Source organism: Aquarana catesbeiana, linkage group LG05 (genome assembly GCF_042186555.1).
Source record: "Aquarana catesbeiana isolate 2022-GZ linkage group LG05, ASM4218655v1, whole genome shotgun sequence".
In the NCBI taxonomy this organism is placed as follows: Eukaryota; Metazoa; Chordata; class Amphibia; order Anura; family Ranidae; genus Aquarana; species Aquarana catesbeiana.
The window spans coordinates 103998436-104013911 of NC_133328.1; the positions used below are offsets into that span (position 1 = coordinate 103998436).

At 44.8% G+C, this 15476-nt stretch overlaps 1 protein-coding gene across 1 annotated transcript in view; it reads right to left on the reverse strand.

Moving 5' to 3' along the window:
* The window catches only part of LOC141144385 (cryptochrome DASH), a 71796-nt gene that overhangs the window by 13693 nt on the left and 42627 nt on the right, over positions 1-15476 (reverse strand). The window lies entirely within an intron of this gene.

Below are 15476 nucleotides of genomic sequence, written 5' to 3' on the forward strand. Positions count from 1 at the left end.
TGGTTTAGAAGAGCCCCATATAAACGAAGTTGCTCTTTTTTGTACTATTCTCAAAAATAGGAAGGAATTGGAATAGGGAGGACTCTGAATAGATAAAGCAATTTGGGTAGAATAGTCATTTTGATTGCATTAATCTTCCCTATCCAGGATAAAGGAAGTTGCGACCATTGTTTTATTAGATTTGTGATCTGTCTTAATACAGGAGGATAACTGGTTGAGAATAAGTCAGAATGAGATGCTGTTAAATGAATTCCAAGATATGGGATTGATTTTTCTGCCCATGTGAATGATAGACTCCTTTTCTCATCTATAGAGACGAGACACTGTTGACCTCCCAACCAATGGAGCACCCGGTAGAGTGATCTAGTCACAAGTGCTTGCCTAACCCGCACCCTTCTTGCTACTCAAAAAAAACAAAAAAAAAAACAGTTGAAAACCATTTATCATTTTCCTTACACTTCACAATTATGTTCCACTTTATGTTGGTCTATCACATAAAATCCCAATAGAAAAACATTAAAACTTTTGATGTAACATGACAAAATGTGGAAAATGTAAAGGGGTATGAATACTTTTTCAAGGCACTGTATCTCCTAAACTTGAGGTGTTTAGGAGATATTCACACTGGATGCAGCCGGTGACATCACTAGCGCATGCACTTTGAAGGTCCGGCATACCGTGCCAGATCTTCAGAGCTCCACGCCGGAGCCGAGGGTGCCATCATCGGGGATCTGGCCACTCATATAGCCGGAGCTTGCGAACCCAGAAAGAAGACCAGGGGAAGATGGAAGCCCTGTCAGCAGTGACAGTGTGCCGCTGGAGGGCTTAGTTCTAAGGTAAGTATTTAAAAATTTGCTAGTATGCCATGTATACTAGCACATTATGCCTTTACCTCGCAGGGAATTTTTTTTTTTACATGCCGCAGTTTACTACCGCTTCAAAGCTTCAAAAATGCATCATTGAAGCATTATCTAAGCATCACCTGATGCTTTAAGCGAGCATAAAAACATATCAAAAAAGCATGTTGAAGCGTTAGGCAATTTAATGTGTTGAACTCTAAGCAAGAGCCCTTTGTGTTTTCTTGAATTTTGATGACACTGCTTAGAGAACTTTCTTTGAATGCCATTCTTTGGCCCAAGGTAAAAACCAGAAAAACCTGCTGCCTTCTCAACCAAAAATGTTGAGCAACCAGATTGTGCAGGTTTATGAAAAGACTCCGGCCGCAGACCTCGTCTGGTTCAAAGCAAGTGCGCATGCCCAACAATCACTGAACTCCAGAATTATCAGTGGAAAGGATAGTTGGAGGTATAACATGATTGTTAACTTACCTGGCTGCAGTCTTTTCTAAGATGCCTTAAACTCTGACAGGAATAGATCTGTACCATCACCTCAGTGGTTCTGGTCTGTGTAATTTCTATTTCAGGTCCCTGCTATTTTCTGAATAGAATTATTCAATGCAAATGAAAGTTACGCAGACCTCTATTGTCTCCTCAAATTCACTTCATAAAAATAGCAGGAGCAGGGATGGTACAAGGACTGGGATATCGAGGTAATGGCACAGTTTTAGGAAAGCCATATCTGGGAAGGAACAGCACAGAAATAAACGTAATTACCACACTATTGCTGTCCTTTCCAGAGATTAAACTTGTCTTTAAAGGACTGACATTACAAAAACTATTGTATCATTTTATTTGTATGTTAAGTTATCATGGTAGGCGCGATAGAAGTAGGTAGATGGGGGCGTGGCTTGGCTCCGTTCTAAGATGGACGCGTAATCTCTGAACTCCTGTTCCCCGAGGTCCAGCCATCTGCCTAAACTAACCCAGCAACGGATCCGAAATGAATAAAACCCATCGGAGTGCCTCAGCAACACGCTCCCGCTCTCCCAGGGACCAAGATACGCAGCTCAGCCATCAAATACCGGAGATATTCCGGACCCGGCCTCAGGGAGCAACAATGGCGTCTCAAACCTCCTCACACGAGGCGCGCTCTTCCAGCAGAGACACACTGAGGGATCGGAGCCGCAGTCCACCCTCACAGGATCTGAACCCGACCTCTGCACTGAGCCTGGCAGACCTCCGCTCTGTAGCAGCGGATATTAAATCCACACTATCAGCGGCGATTTCAGACCTCCGCTCTGACATACAGGCCATCGCCCTGCGGGTGGAAGAAGTAGAGGAAACACAAGCCCGCCATGATACCTCGCTGTGCCATGTCCAACAGGTGACAGAATCCCATGCCATCCACCTGAGGGACATAAACCGCCACATGGAGGACCTTGATAACCGCGGCAGACGCCGCAACCTAAGAGTTAGAGGTCTCCCTGAAACCGTGGAAGCTGCTCAGATCACACGAGCGGTCAGCGCCATTTTCAATGATCTCCTGGAAAGGCCCCCCACTGCTCCAATAGCCATGGAACGCATACAAAGAGCACTGCGCCCAAGAGGTAAGGACACAGACCCGCCTAGAGATATAGTATGCTGCCTGAATGATTTCTTGCTGAAAGAAGAAATACTGCGCAAAGCAAGAAACAGGGGCCACCTCACATTTCAGGGCACTGAAATTAAGATCTTTCAAGACCTATCCACTATCACCCTACAGAGAAGGAGGGAAGTGAGACCACTGTTAGATGTTCTAAGATCCAGAGCAATTGTTTACCGCTGGAAGTTTCCTTTCTGCCTCTCAGCAAGTCACAACAATCACACAGCGAACCTCAGGGTACCAGAGGATCTAGAACACTTTTGCACAACCCTCAATATACCCTTGATAGATCTACCTGATTGGTACAGCGACTTCCGCTACCACCACTACGAAGAGCCTCATCCATGGATGGCATCACTGAAGCAGGAAATGAACACTTCAGCATCAGATGTCGCTGCACCCATCCTCCGCTGTCACCGCCAAAAGCTTCAGGGGTACCGAAAAATGGGAGCCCAACTGCTTCCCCAGATCACCGCAGAGCCAGACACTCCTGATAAGGTAAAGATTCCTCTAATAAGAATGAACAAAACCCACAATTGATGGAGACCCCGCTACTACTTTCCTCCCCCTTACACGCAGATGCACTCGGACATGATTCCTGGAAGCCCTCATCCCACCCTCACCATCCCAATACCTGAGCAGACCTCTGGATGCTGATCATCTGACATCATACCCGAATGCACAGCCTAACTATGCTATCCACAAGCAATTCCTAGCACTACTTGTAACAGGTCAACTCGCCTACTTGGAGACTTGCTCTCTGCTTCCCAGGGGCTAACAGTATAGCAGACCTAAAATGAGACAGCAACGATATAGGTCAGTCCGCCATCAGAGGACCTAGGGAAACCCATGCTAACTCTACTATCTCACTACCCGGAGTAAAACACTCTCATACATCTTCACTATGACTGACTTAGCAGAAGGAGGAAAACACAGCCCTTGCATTCACCCCCCCCCGGTCATGTCTTCAGATGTGGAACTGATGGAACTCACTCAAACTAACGTTGTACTCATTCTTTTCTATCACCAAGAGGGGGTTGGGGGGGGGGGGGTTTGTTTGTTTTTTGTCGGGGTTTTTTTTTTTTTTGTGGGATTATCTCTCCACAAAATGTATCCTTCGTTGATAAGTTGAAGACTCTCACATAAGGTAACTGATATTGTATATTGCAGGACAGAATTTATACTACTTTAAACCGCTAAAAACCCTGTTATCTAATGCCTTTGTTAACTTCTATACCTGATTATACCTAATCAACATCAAACTAAGAAGGGAAAAACTTTTAAGGTAACATTATTTATGAATATAAATGTTTATAACATATGTAACTTAGGGATACAGCCGATGGTGATATGCATAATACAATACCATACCACTACAAACATTTCGGTAGAATAGACACCGAGGATCAAACACAAGATATGTCATACTATGTAGGTAATGACTAATAGAGATCTAAGATAAACGAAATTACAATTGAGGTACTATTATCATTCCCCTTCACAAGTGACGCTCAATGCCTCATTGCTACCACCATCGGCTGACCCTAGCTGTCACCAGTACCCTGAACTAGAAAGGGCTTTCACAACCATTACCCTGATTACCACACACTAATGTACCAATATTGAGTATGGACTGACCTAAAGATGCCAATCCTTGACCTGATACACACACATGAAGTTACATGAGACTTTCCCTTCCAAAATACCAGGCCCTCAGAGGCCCTTGCTCTACCTATTGCAAAAAGACTGGATTCCCTCCTCCCATCCCCTCTTTTCCAGGAACACGACCATACATTGATTATAGCGGGACTTGTACTGTTATTACATTGTTATCACTTTAGGTAGAGTTAAATAGGTTCTGTTTGTTCTATGATACTATTATACCATTAACAGTTTTACTCTGTTAGACACCTTGTGTTTTTCATGTACAAAATGTTAAGCATTTATGTATTCCGCACGAACATGGACGATCACACCTCCCATAACACTTACGCATACCTTCAAACTACACAGACTGAGGCATCAGTATCTGAATCTCACCTCTACTCTTCACACCCACCCAAACACACACACATACCTAATCCCATTCGGATCCGTACCTACGCAGGCTTATTTGCCACCTGTAACTAACTACTACCCTCATAACATACCCAGACCTAAGCGGAACAAGAGTACCACTCCACCTCGGAACTTCATCCAATCACACCCACACACAGCGGACTCTGCGAGTACCGGCTGACCTCTACTGGACACACTATTAGTGATTAGTGAAAAAAAAAAACTCCTAATCACCACCAGTTGACCGAAGAACACACCGCTCTATTTAGTCTTAACCCACATCCCTTCCTACTACCCCACGAATAATCCACCCCTCGTATCCCGCACTCTCCATACTAGACTCCCCCCCCCCCCCCACTTCTATACACCCCCCTTTCCTCTACCCTTAACACACGGGCCCTCTCTTGCCTCCTTCCTCTGGAAGGCCCATACCGGATAAGACTACACCACAAACCATTATGGCTACTACCAACACCATGACAAAAAAAGTCTCCCTCAAAGTAGTCTCGCTCAACGCTAAAGGTCTCAATATACCAGAAAAACGGTCTCGAGTTTTAACATACATGAGGAGCACTAAAGCAGATGTTGTATTCTTACAGGAGACTCACTTCTCAACCAAAGCAGTTCCTAAACTCTCCAATAGAGACTTTCCAATCAGTTATCATGCTCCAACTCCGAACTCCAAAACTAAAGGAGTCACAATTCTTATCTCTAAAAACACATCTCTCAAAATCACAGACACGTTAATCGACGAACAGGGGAGATACATATTCCTAAAAGGGAAAATACGAGATAGACCAATCACTTTAGCAAACATCTATTGCCCCAATGTATCCCAAGTTCCATTTATCCGCAAAACCTTGCATGCCTTAACCTCTTTCCAAAGTGGCATACTCATACTAGGGGGAGATCTTAATGTACCTCTAGACCCTCTCCTTGATACATCTACGGGAACATCAAGCCTACCGTACAGAGCATTACGCCAAATCAAACTGAGCATTCAATCACTTCTTCTTCATGACACATGGCGCACCCTCAGACCACAAGAAAAAGACTTCACCTTTTATTCGACCCCACATAAAAAATATTCCAGACTGGACTATCTATTTCTCACTCAAAGGGACCTCCCTCTCCTCTCCAAAGCGACAATAGAACCCATGACCATATCAGACCATCACCCAATTACTATTACTCTGACATTCCCAGACCAAACCACGTATACTAATATCTGCAGACTTGACCCCATGTTACTGACAGACAAGTCCAGAATATCGACAATCACGACATGCCTGACTGACTACTTCAAAGACAACGATACACCAGAAACTTCCAGTTTGACCCAATGGGAAGCACACAAATGTGTGATAAGAGGCAGGTTTATCTCAATGGCAACAACTATTAAAAGAGAAAGACAACAAACTCTCACAAACCTGTTTCAGAAACATAAAACATTAGAAGCCCTCCACAAACGGACTCTAGCTCAAAAATCCTATCTGGATCTCACTGAAACACGCAAACTAATACAGGAAGAACTGGGTCGTAATGTAGGAAAAAAAAATGTATGCTGACTCAAAAGCTGTTCTACGAATCGGGAAACAAAAGCGGGCACTTACTGGCCCAAGCATTACAAGGAAGGAAAGCCAAAACGACATACATACACAAGAGATACCGATATAGCCCACGAATTTGAGCGATTCTACACGACACTTTATAACATAGACAAACCAAATGTACACTCACCCTCCACCGAAGAACGCCAAAACAAAATTAAACAGTTTTTAGAAAAACACTGCCCCAAAGGAATTTCTTTAGAGTCATCCAAGACCCTAGAAGGTGCGATCACACACCAAGAACTTAAAGAAGCTATCAAAAGCCTAAAGTCAGGCAAAAGCCCGGGCCCCGATGGTCTATCGGCGGTTTACTTTAAAACATTCTTTGACACACTAAGCACACCCTTCTTAAAAGCATTTAATTCCGTATCTAGTTCCATCTCACTTACTCCAGGAATGCTTCAAGCAAACATTACAGTCATACCCAAAGATAATAAGGACCCGTCACAACCGGCAAATTATAGACCAATCTCATTACTTAATGTGGACATCAAGATTTTTTCCAAAATACTAGCCAATAGACTCCTACCACTACTCCCCTCAATCATCTCCCGAGACCAGGTTGGCTTTGTCCCTGGTAGAGAAGCTAGGGACAATACTATAAAAGCAATCAACCTACACCACCGTATAACAACTTCCAACCAGGCAGGCTTTTTTCTTTCTTTGGATGCGGAGAAGGCATTCGACAGGGTGTCGTGGGATTATATGGCTGCAGTTCTAAAATCCTTAGGCTTAGGCCCACGCATGCTCAGTCTCATATTCTCTTTATATGCCAAACCTACAGCCAGAATTAGAGTGAATAACACCCTGTCGAATGCCTTCCCCATCCACAATGGTACCAGGCAAGGGTGTCCCCTTTCCCCCATTCTCTTTGTCCTCACACTCGAACCCCTACTATGCTCCATACGGCACAACCCCGACATAAGAGGTATCTCTACCAGACAAAGAGAATATAAATTAGCCGCTTATGCGGATGACATTCTCCTATTTCTCTCGAATCCGCACATTACCATACCGGTACTACTTGAAGAATTCCAAAAATTTGGCTTAATTTCCAATCTCAAAATTAACTTCACCAAATCATTTGCTCTTAACATTTCCCTGCCCCGTCATTGGTCACACACTGCAAAGCAAACTTCCCCTTCCAGTGGCAAACAGAGGCGATCACATACCTGGGCATACAACTCCCTGCAAAACTATCAGACTTATACAAGAAAAATTATCTGCCGATACTAAACAAACTGACAGAAGATCTCAAAAATTGGAATAGACCAGTGTTCTCGTGGTTCAGAAGAGCAGCGATTCTAAAAATGAACGCCTTACCGAGAATACTATACATACTACAAACAATTCCTATCCACGTACCACTGACCTTTTTCAAAAATTACAGAAACTTTAGCTCACATTTCATTTGGGGAGGACGTAGACCCAGGATCAAATATTCACAATTAGCCTTACCCAAACATCTAGGAGGAATAGGCCTACCAGATCTTATCAATTACTATAAAGCCATACATTTGACCAGAATTTTGGACTGGAACCTTCACGGTCCCACAAAAGATTGGGTTAGACTGGAAGAATCCTTCACAAATCTTTCATTGGCCACGTTGCCTTGGATTCTGGAACGACATGTTCCTATTGAATTGAAACTCCACCCTCTAATCGGACCAACCATACAATGCTTTCACAAGACTTGCAAACACTCCTCCCTTTCGACAGTTCAAGGCCCAATGACCCCAATCCGACTAAACCCGGACTTTCCCCCAGGCATGCATGCTAATTTCTTAGTGCAACACTGGTCTGAAGAAAGGGTTTTAGCCCACGACTTCTATGACCTAGACACATTCTGTTCCACATCACACCTCTCGTCTAAACATGCAAAACCTCAGATACCAGACTGGACATATCTCATGATCACACACTTCTTTAGAAAACTTGACAAAAAATATTTCTGTTCCAGACCCCTTTTGAACACCTCTGCTCTAAAAAATTGCCCCAGACACATTTGATTTCAATCACGCACTCCCTTCTTTTTGCAGACCATAAGCCCAACAATTTGACAATGTGTGCTGCATGGGAAAGAGACTTGTCCATATCTATATCACCGGAAGAATGGGAAAAAATCTATATCAATATCCATAAGGGATCGATCAATGTGACCACTCAAGAGCTTGACTGCAGTCACCGGGTGTGTGTGTGTGTGTAAAACCCCCTGCTGTCAGGTCTAACTCTGGCTTGTGGAACCAGACCCACCACAACAGAGAAGCACCAGTGGCGTCTGACAGTCTCCTTCTCGCTCTAGGATTGTAACCGAGATTGGGATGGTGGGTCCGGCTCCACACTGCTTCAGCTGCTCGGCTGTGTTTCAGCGGTCGGCGTTTGTTCACAGGGTATGGTATTACCCTTGTACTCTCAAAAGCTGCTGGTTCTTTCTCTTAATGTGAGGATTTTAGGTTTACATATAAAATGGTTACATTTTACTAATTCAGCGCTCTGGTTACTCAGCTTCCTTTACAAGCTGCTCTGGATATTTCCCAGATCTGGTTTACAGGAGCTGCACATTACAGTGTAACCCTTTTCTCCATTGATGGCTTCCAATCACCTTTGTTTGGATTTGCCTTTAATTCCAGGTCTTGTAAGTGTGGTTTGATTCAGCCACAAACTGACATTTTCACACTGATTTATATTCACTTTGAGCTGTGGATCACCTACCCTGGGTTTACTGCCACTCATTGTCAATTGTATTGTGTTTTCTCTGCACAGCCGCAAACTTAGTCATAGACTGATTGGACATTTACTTTGAGCTGCCGATCTCCTGCCACAGGTTTACTGCCACTTAATTTCCTATTGCATTGTGTTCCCTCAGTACAGCATTTGTATTGTTGAGCGCCGAACATAAGTTAATTGGTTACATATTTGTATCTCTGTCATCAGATTAGAATGAGAAGTGAGAAAAAATTCCCCAAATGGCGACACATACAGTAATAAAAGCACTGGTATTAGTAGCATTGGAAACAGTCAGACCTTCAGGCACATTTTTCTTAAAACCTTTGTCACCGCTGAAGACATTTCATAGCTTTATGTTGCGTCAATAGGACAGGAAACAGGAAAAAAAAACAAAAAAACCCACACACAACACAGCATAAAAAAAAAATAAAATAAAATAATGATCTATCTATCTATATATATAAATAAATAAAATGACCGACTGGACTAGATTAAAAATTGTGAGCAAAAAAGGTACAATAGCACACAGGCCCCTACCATTAAACCTTCACCAGTGGCAGACTGGGCCAGGGAGGCATCTAAAAGTACCACAGTGCGCTTGCAATTGAGAATTGTTAGTACACGTTTTTAATTCTATGTCTGTCTGTGATCCCATTTGGGACATTTTCCCAATGCCGCCAGTGAAAGTAAAGGGGGAACGGTTGTCACTGGGATAGCAAAGCATAGACAGCGATGAAAATGTTGTTAGGAGTTCAGACTTCCCTATCTACTAAATATGATTTGTTGTCTTTTTTTTTTTTTTTCTGTGCAACCAGCGTAGTTTATCCAAAAAGGTGAAAATCCATCAGTGATAAACACCCAATAATATTCCACAGTAGCGCAAATGGAACAATAGAAGAGAAAAAAAAAAAAAAAAACAACAGAGTTAGGTACCTGGTAACTCTTTTTCTAAGAAGTCTTCCAGGGCAGCATCCGAGATAGGCTCCTCCTTCCTGCAACAGGAAACACATTAGTCCACCATTATACATTTGTTAGTCTCACCTGTGTGCCTTAGTAGTATTAAAGCACCGAAGGAACTCTCAGTAAGCCAATGCGTTCCCACAATTCCTGGTATCATCGCTTAGGGTGGGAACTAGTGCTGCCCTGGAAGACTTCTTAGAAAAAGAGTTACCAGGTACCTAACTCTGTTTTCTCCAATCATCTTCCAGGGCAGCATCCGAGAGGATGTATCAAGCAATATTTACTAGGGTGGGGATAAGGTCTGGAGCACCCTGCGACCAATGTCCGGTCTTGACAGCTGGTCGCTGTGGTAGTGTCTCACAAAGGTACTGAAGCTTGATCACGTTGCTGCCCTGCAGATCTGCCCTGGAGTTGCCCCTGCTTTTTCTGCCACCGAGGTTGCCCAGGCTTTGGTCGAGTGGGCGTTGACCCTACTTGGGGGGGGGGGGGGGGGAGGGCAAGGTTTTGTCTCCAAATGGCCATCTGTATGGCAAGGTTTATCCATCGTGAGTCTCGATGCCTGCTTTGCCTTATTGACTCCTGCATAGAGGACAAATGACATGGCAGTTCTTTGCCAGCCCTTTGTTCTCTCGAGATAAGCTATGAGTATTATGTCTAGTTTGTTGTATGTGTCTCTCTGGATCAGTCAGCAGGCTTCCATCGTAAAAAAAACCTTGAGACTTTCACCTACTCCCCCTGGCCGATGATAGGGCGACTAAGAGTACGGTTTTTAGTGTAACATTTTTATCTGAGCACTCCTCCAGTGGTTCGAATGGCGGAGAGAGGAATCCTCTGAGCACCGTGGAGAGGTTCCATGTTGGAGTTCTGCCGACTTTAGCGGGTCTGGCTCTATTTAATGAGATCAGGAATAGCTTTATAAAATCGGTCCTTTGCTAATCTGGTGTCCAGACAGGGGGAGAGTGCTGCCACTTGTACCTTCGGCGTGCTCCGAGAGAGGTTCAAGTCTGCTCCCTCCTGCAGGAAATCCCGAATCGATAGGATGATTCTCTGTTGGAATCCTGTTTGTTTCCGTACCAGGAGACAAACTTCCTTCTCACTCCAGTTATGGAGTTTTCTGCTAGCTAGAATGGAGTTGATCACTCTAGCCGACAGTTCTTTCTTTTGCAGCCTCACCCTCTCAGTAACCAAGCCGAAAGCTTCATGAGTTTGCGATTCGGGTGGTTGACTGGCCCTCGCGATAGGAGGTCCGGTAGGTCTTGCTGTATTTGGTGCGGCTGGAGACAGTTTATTTGAGTGACTGAACCATGTTCCCTGGGACCAGTGAGGTGCTACAAGTATCACTGTTGCCCTTTCTTCCATGATTCTTTGGCTCACCTTTGGTATTCGAGCGGTCAGAGGGAATGCATAACATGGCTGGTGTGCCCAGGTTTATTTGAACGAATCCACTCTGATGTTGCCATCTGTGGTTCCAGCGAGAAAACCTTGGCAGTTTCGCATTTGTCCTTGAGGCAAACAGATCTACCTCGGGCACTCTCCAGGTTTGCGTGATCCACAAGAAGGTTGCTTGGTTTAGAGACCACTCTGTGTTTTATGGTCTTTCGACTTAGAAAGTCTGCCAACGTGTCGTCTGTCCCCTTCAAGTGTATGCCCGAGGTAGTTTGTCTTAGCCCATGACAAAATTGCTTCTGTCATTCTCAAACGAGGAGATTTTGTCTCTCCTTGCCTGTCCAGGTATGCCACTGTTGTGGTATTTGTCTGACTGAATCTGGACATCTCTCCCCTGGATAGCTGGTTGCCATGCTCTCCATGCTTCCTCTACGGCTTTTAATTCCCTCATATACTAGGAGGCTCAAGACCATCTGGAGTTACATCTGCCCTGTGTACAGAGATCCCCCATGTGTGCCCCCCATACTAGGGTATTGGTGTCTGTGGTAATCCTCACAGGGATGGCTTGCGCCCATCTGCGCCCCTCGAAGTAATGGAGCGGATTGAGCCACCAATGAAGAGATTGTTTGATTAACCAAGGGACAGGAATGGACATTTCTAAAGGATGATGGATCACCATCCCACTGGGTCAAATGTGATTTTGTAGAGGCCTCATGTGGAGCTGTGCCCAGGTGATGGCTGGGATCGAGGACATCAGTCCTAGCACTGCCTCATTCTTTTCTTCCATCTAGAGGGTTTTGGTTACTCTGGCGTCTAGCACATAATCCAAGTATACCACCTCTGGCTTGGGGTAAGCTACGATTTTTCTGTATTTACTATCCACCCCAGGTTTTGTGGATAAGAAATACCTGCGCAGAGGTTGTTTTTTTAGGTTCTTTGCTGTATCTGCAAAGAACAGCAGATTGTCTAGGTATGGTATCACACCTATGCCTTGCGGTCTCAGGCCCTTTAGCGCTTCTGCTATAATCTTTGAGAAGATTCTGGGCACAGAAGAGATGCTGAAAGGCAAAAAGATGTGTACTGCAGATGCAGGGTGGCCACCGGCCCCTGGATCGTGAACCTAAGGTATCTTTGATGACTTTTCTTTATAGGTACATACAAGTATCTTGCAAGTCTATTGTGGCCATGCATACCCACGCTCTTCTGTTGAGCGGCTTAAATCTCCTGGAATGACAAAAGGGCGCCTTCCCCTGCTTGTCTTTTGCTTGGGGGGAGCCCTTTGCTCTTCGCTGCAGTCCTGTCCAGGACAGTTTACAGGTCTGGCCCGAACAGAAAATTTCCTGTGAATGGGATCCTACACAGCCTATTGCTAGAGGCGATGTCCCCTCCTATGACTTTCAGCCACAGGGCTCTCTTCCCTAAGGTCATGGCCCTAGAATATATCTTCCCATTTCAACAGAGGCATCTGCTAGAAAAGCTGCCACTCTGGTTAGTGTGGGAATGGTCCTCACTGATTCTTCCCTTGGCGTGTCTCCTAGCAACGCTTGCAGTTGAGACAGCCAGCTACTAGGGTGCGAGCTGTGCAGGTGGAAGCCATTGCCAGATTCAAAATCGCTGCCACTGCTTCTCATGCTCCGCATCATCAAAAGCTATGTCGGATTTGTTTGCGACTCTCACGAGGGAGGCATCCACTTTGGGACATTTTCGCGCAAAGTCGTGGTATCTTCCTCTTCAAATGGATACCTGTGCTTGACCACACCTGGTATGAAGAGCTTCTCCTGGGTTTTCTGGGCTGCAACCCCTTGTATATTTTGTTGTACAGGGAAAGCCCTGCAGCTTTTTGTTCTTTGATATCCAGTGTGTCTGCTATAGCCTTTGGGCTAGGTTCCACAATTGCAACCCGAAGGTCGTACGATTTTTTGACGCAGGGATTTTGATGCAACTTGAAACCATGGTGTATTCTTGAGGTCTATAGACCTCAAGTCGCATCAAAGTGGGACCAAAGTAGTGCAGGGACCACGTTGAAGTCGCTGCGACCTGAAGTTGCACAGATATGAACGGTACTCATTGGAAGTCACAGGGTATGACTTGTCATGCGACTCTGCAGTCCCAAGTCACATGAAAAGTTGCACAAGATGAGACAGAGCCTTGGAAGATTATCTGTGTCTTCTGAGGGAAATAGGGTGTCCTCTGATGCTGAGTCATCCTCCTCGGAATCCCAGCATAAGCCGTCCTCTGAGATTTGTTCTGAGTTATCCGAATCGACTAGCTTGGCTAGAGCTTGCTGGCACCTCCAACTTCTCTACTGCTGAGTGTATCGGCCCAATAGTGCTCTTTATTTCCTTTTTTGAAGGAGTTAAGTGTGTCCTTAAGGAACCTTTTGACTCCTTAGCCACCATTTTATGCATTTTTGGCATAGTGGCTTTTTTCACTCTGGAAAAAAAACGGTGACCGCAAGAGGTGCATGCCTTGCTCTGGTCTGCGCCCTTTTTTCCTCTGGGGCCTTTGCCTGCAAGTAAGCACAAAGGGCCTGAGTGAGGTTGGCGGTGTACAATGCAATTGTACGGTTTGTAGGGAGGTAAAGACAGAGGTGACTCCAGAGTGCTCTGGCTTACCTTGGAGCTGTCCTGACATGCAGGATCCGCAGGGCAGGGTGGAGAAGCGTCTGACCTGGCCGGCCACCAGGATCCTCTGTTTAGAGAGCCCTTTCTGCTTCCTGCTCCAGCCCCGTCCCCAGCTGACCCCGTGCGGGTTGGTGGACACACCTGCACCTGCCACATCCTCTCTGGCGTCCTTCTTACTGGGTTTCCAATAGGGAGGGGGCACATTAAAGGCCTTTTCCCTGGAGGCTCCAGCCTCCACCAAGATGGCCGCTGACCAGACCGCACGATCGGAAATGATGCGTCCGGCCTCTCTTGCTATACCTCCCAGGACCGAAACGAGGGGATCTCGCAGAGAGGTTTGTGGGATGCGAGCGGAATACGATCGGTGAGCAGGAGGGTCGGCGGCCAGGTCGCCTGCACAGCGAGGGAACCTCTAAAGCGCCTGGAGTGCGGGGCTCAGCCAGATGGCCCTCCACCATCGAAGAGCAGTCGGCCATCCCGACCAACTGGAGATGGAGAGACCGCTATAAACTGAACCTGATGCCATTTTTATGTGATGAGCTATATTATTGTGGCTTTAAATGTGAGTGGTTTTCTTTTAATAAAAGAATGTTAATTTGAGATATTACATTTCTCTTTTTCTACATGTGTTTAATGGCACGAGAAATGGATAAAAGAATTGGAGGTTGTGTCTAAATTCCTGAGGTGGAATCTTATCATCATTAAATGCGCTATTGCCAGTCATGAGAATAAATGGCAATTTGGTAAGGTGAGTGATATTTTAAAGTGAGTGGGACCTGCACATTCACTTTGATGATGGATTTATACTTTATTTATACTTTATTATCTTCATTGAGAAGAGACAAAGCACTTCTTTTTTTGGCACTTTATGGACATTTGTTTATTATTATTCATTTATTTATTTTTATTTGTGCTATAAATGGTTTTCTTTTCCATTGTCTCATTTGTGCTACTGTGGAATATTATTGGGTGTTTACCACTGATGATTTTTCACCTTTTTGGATATACATTTTGATTATTAAGTAGCAGCAGTGAGTAGTGTTATACACATTGGTTTTTTGTATTATTACTCTTAGGGTACAATGATTTTTTCCATTTCCAGCTGTAGAGCTTTACCATCTCTTCTTGTCCTGATAGGAAGTGAGCAGATATCTTCACTTTTGGAACAAATGGCAATAAAAACCTATCCTCTTGGATCTATCTATTCAAATTAAACATTTTGGCCATAATTGTTTCCAGACCCCTTGCCACCTGCTTTATGCATATATGTAGTAGCATGGTGGCAAGTTTTAATACTGAGCTGCCACATTTATGTGTACAGCCAGTGTTGCTGCTCTATGCTAGGAATGGGCTCACTTGGGGTCCCCAACCCCGTCACCCGACTGTCATTGACAGCTCCTGGTCACTGCTTACAACTGGGGGCTAGTGGGGTGGGCTTTCCATCAAGCGATTACTGTGACAGCCAATCACAATGATCACATGACCAGATAGCCTATGCCTCCAGCATTACGACCTTCAAAAAGAACCAGCTCTGGCTTGCTGAAAAAGGGATAAGTACAGTTGTGATTTAAACAATAGCCATAAGATAATTCAATTACTGTTTGCACATATATCATTTGTAGAAACTGAC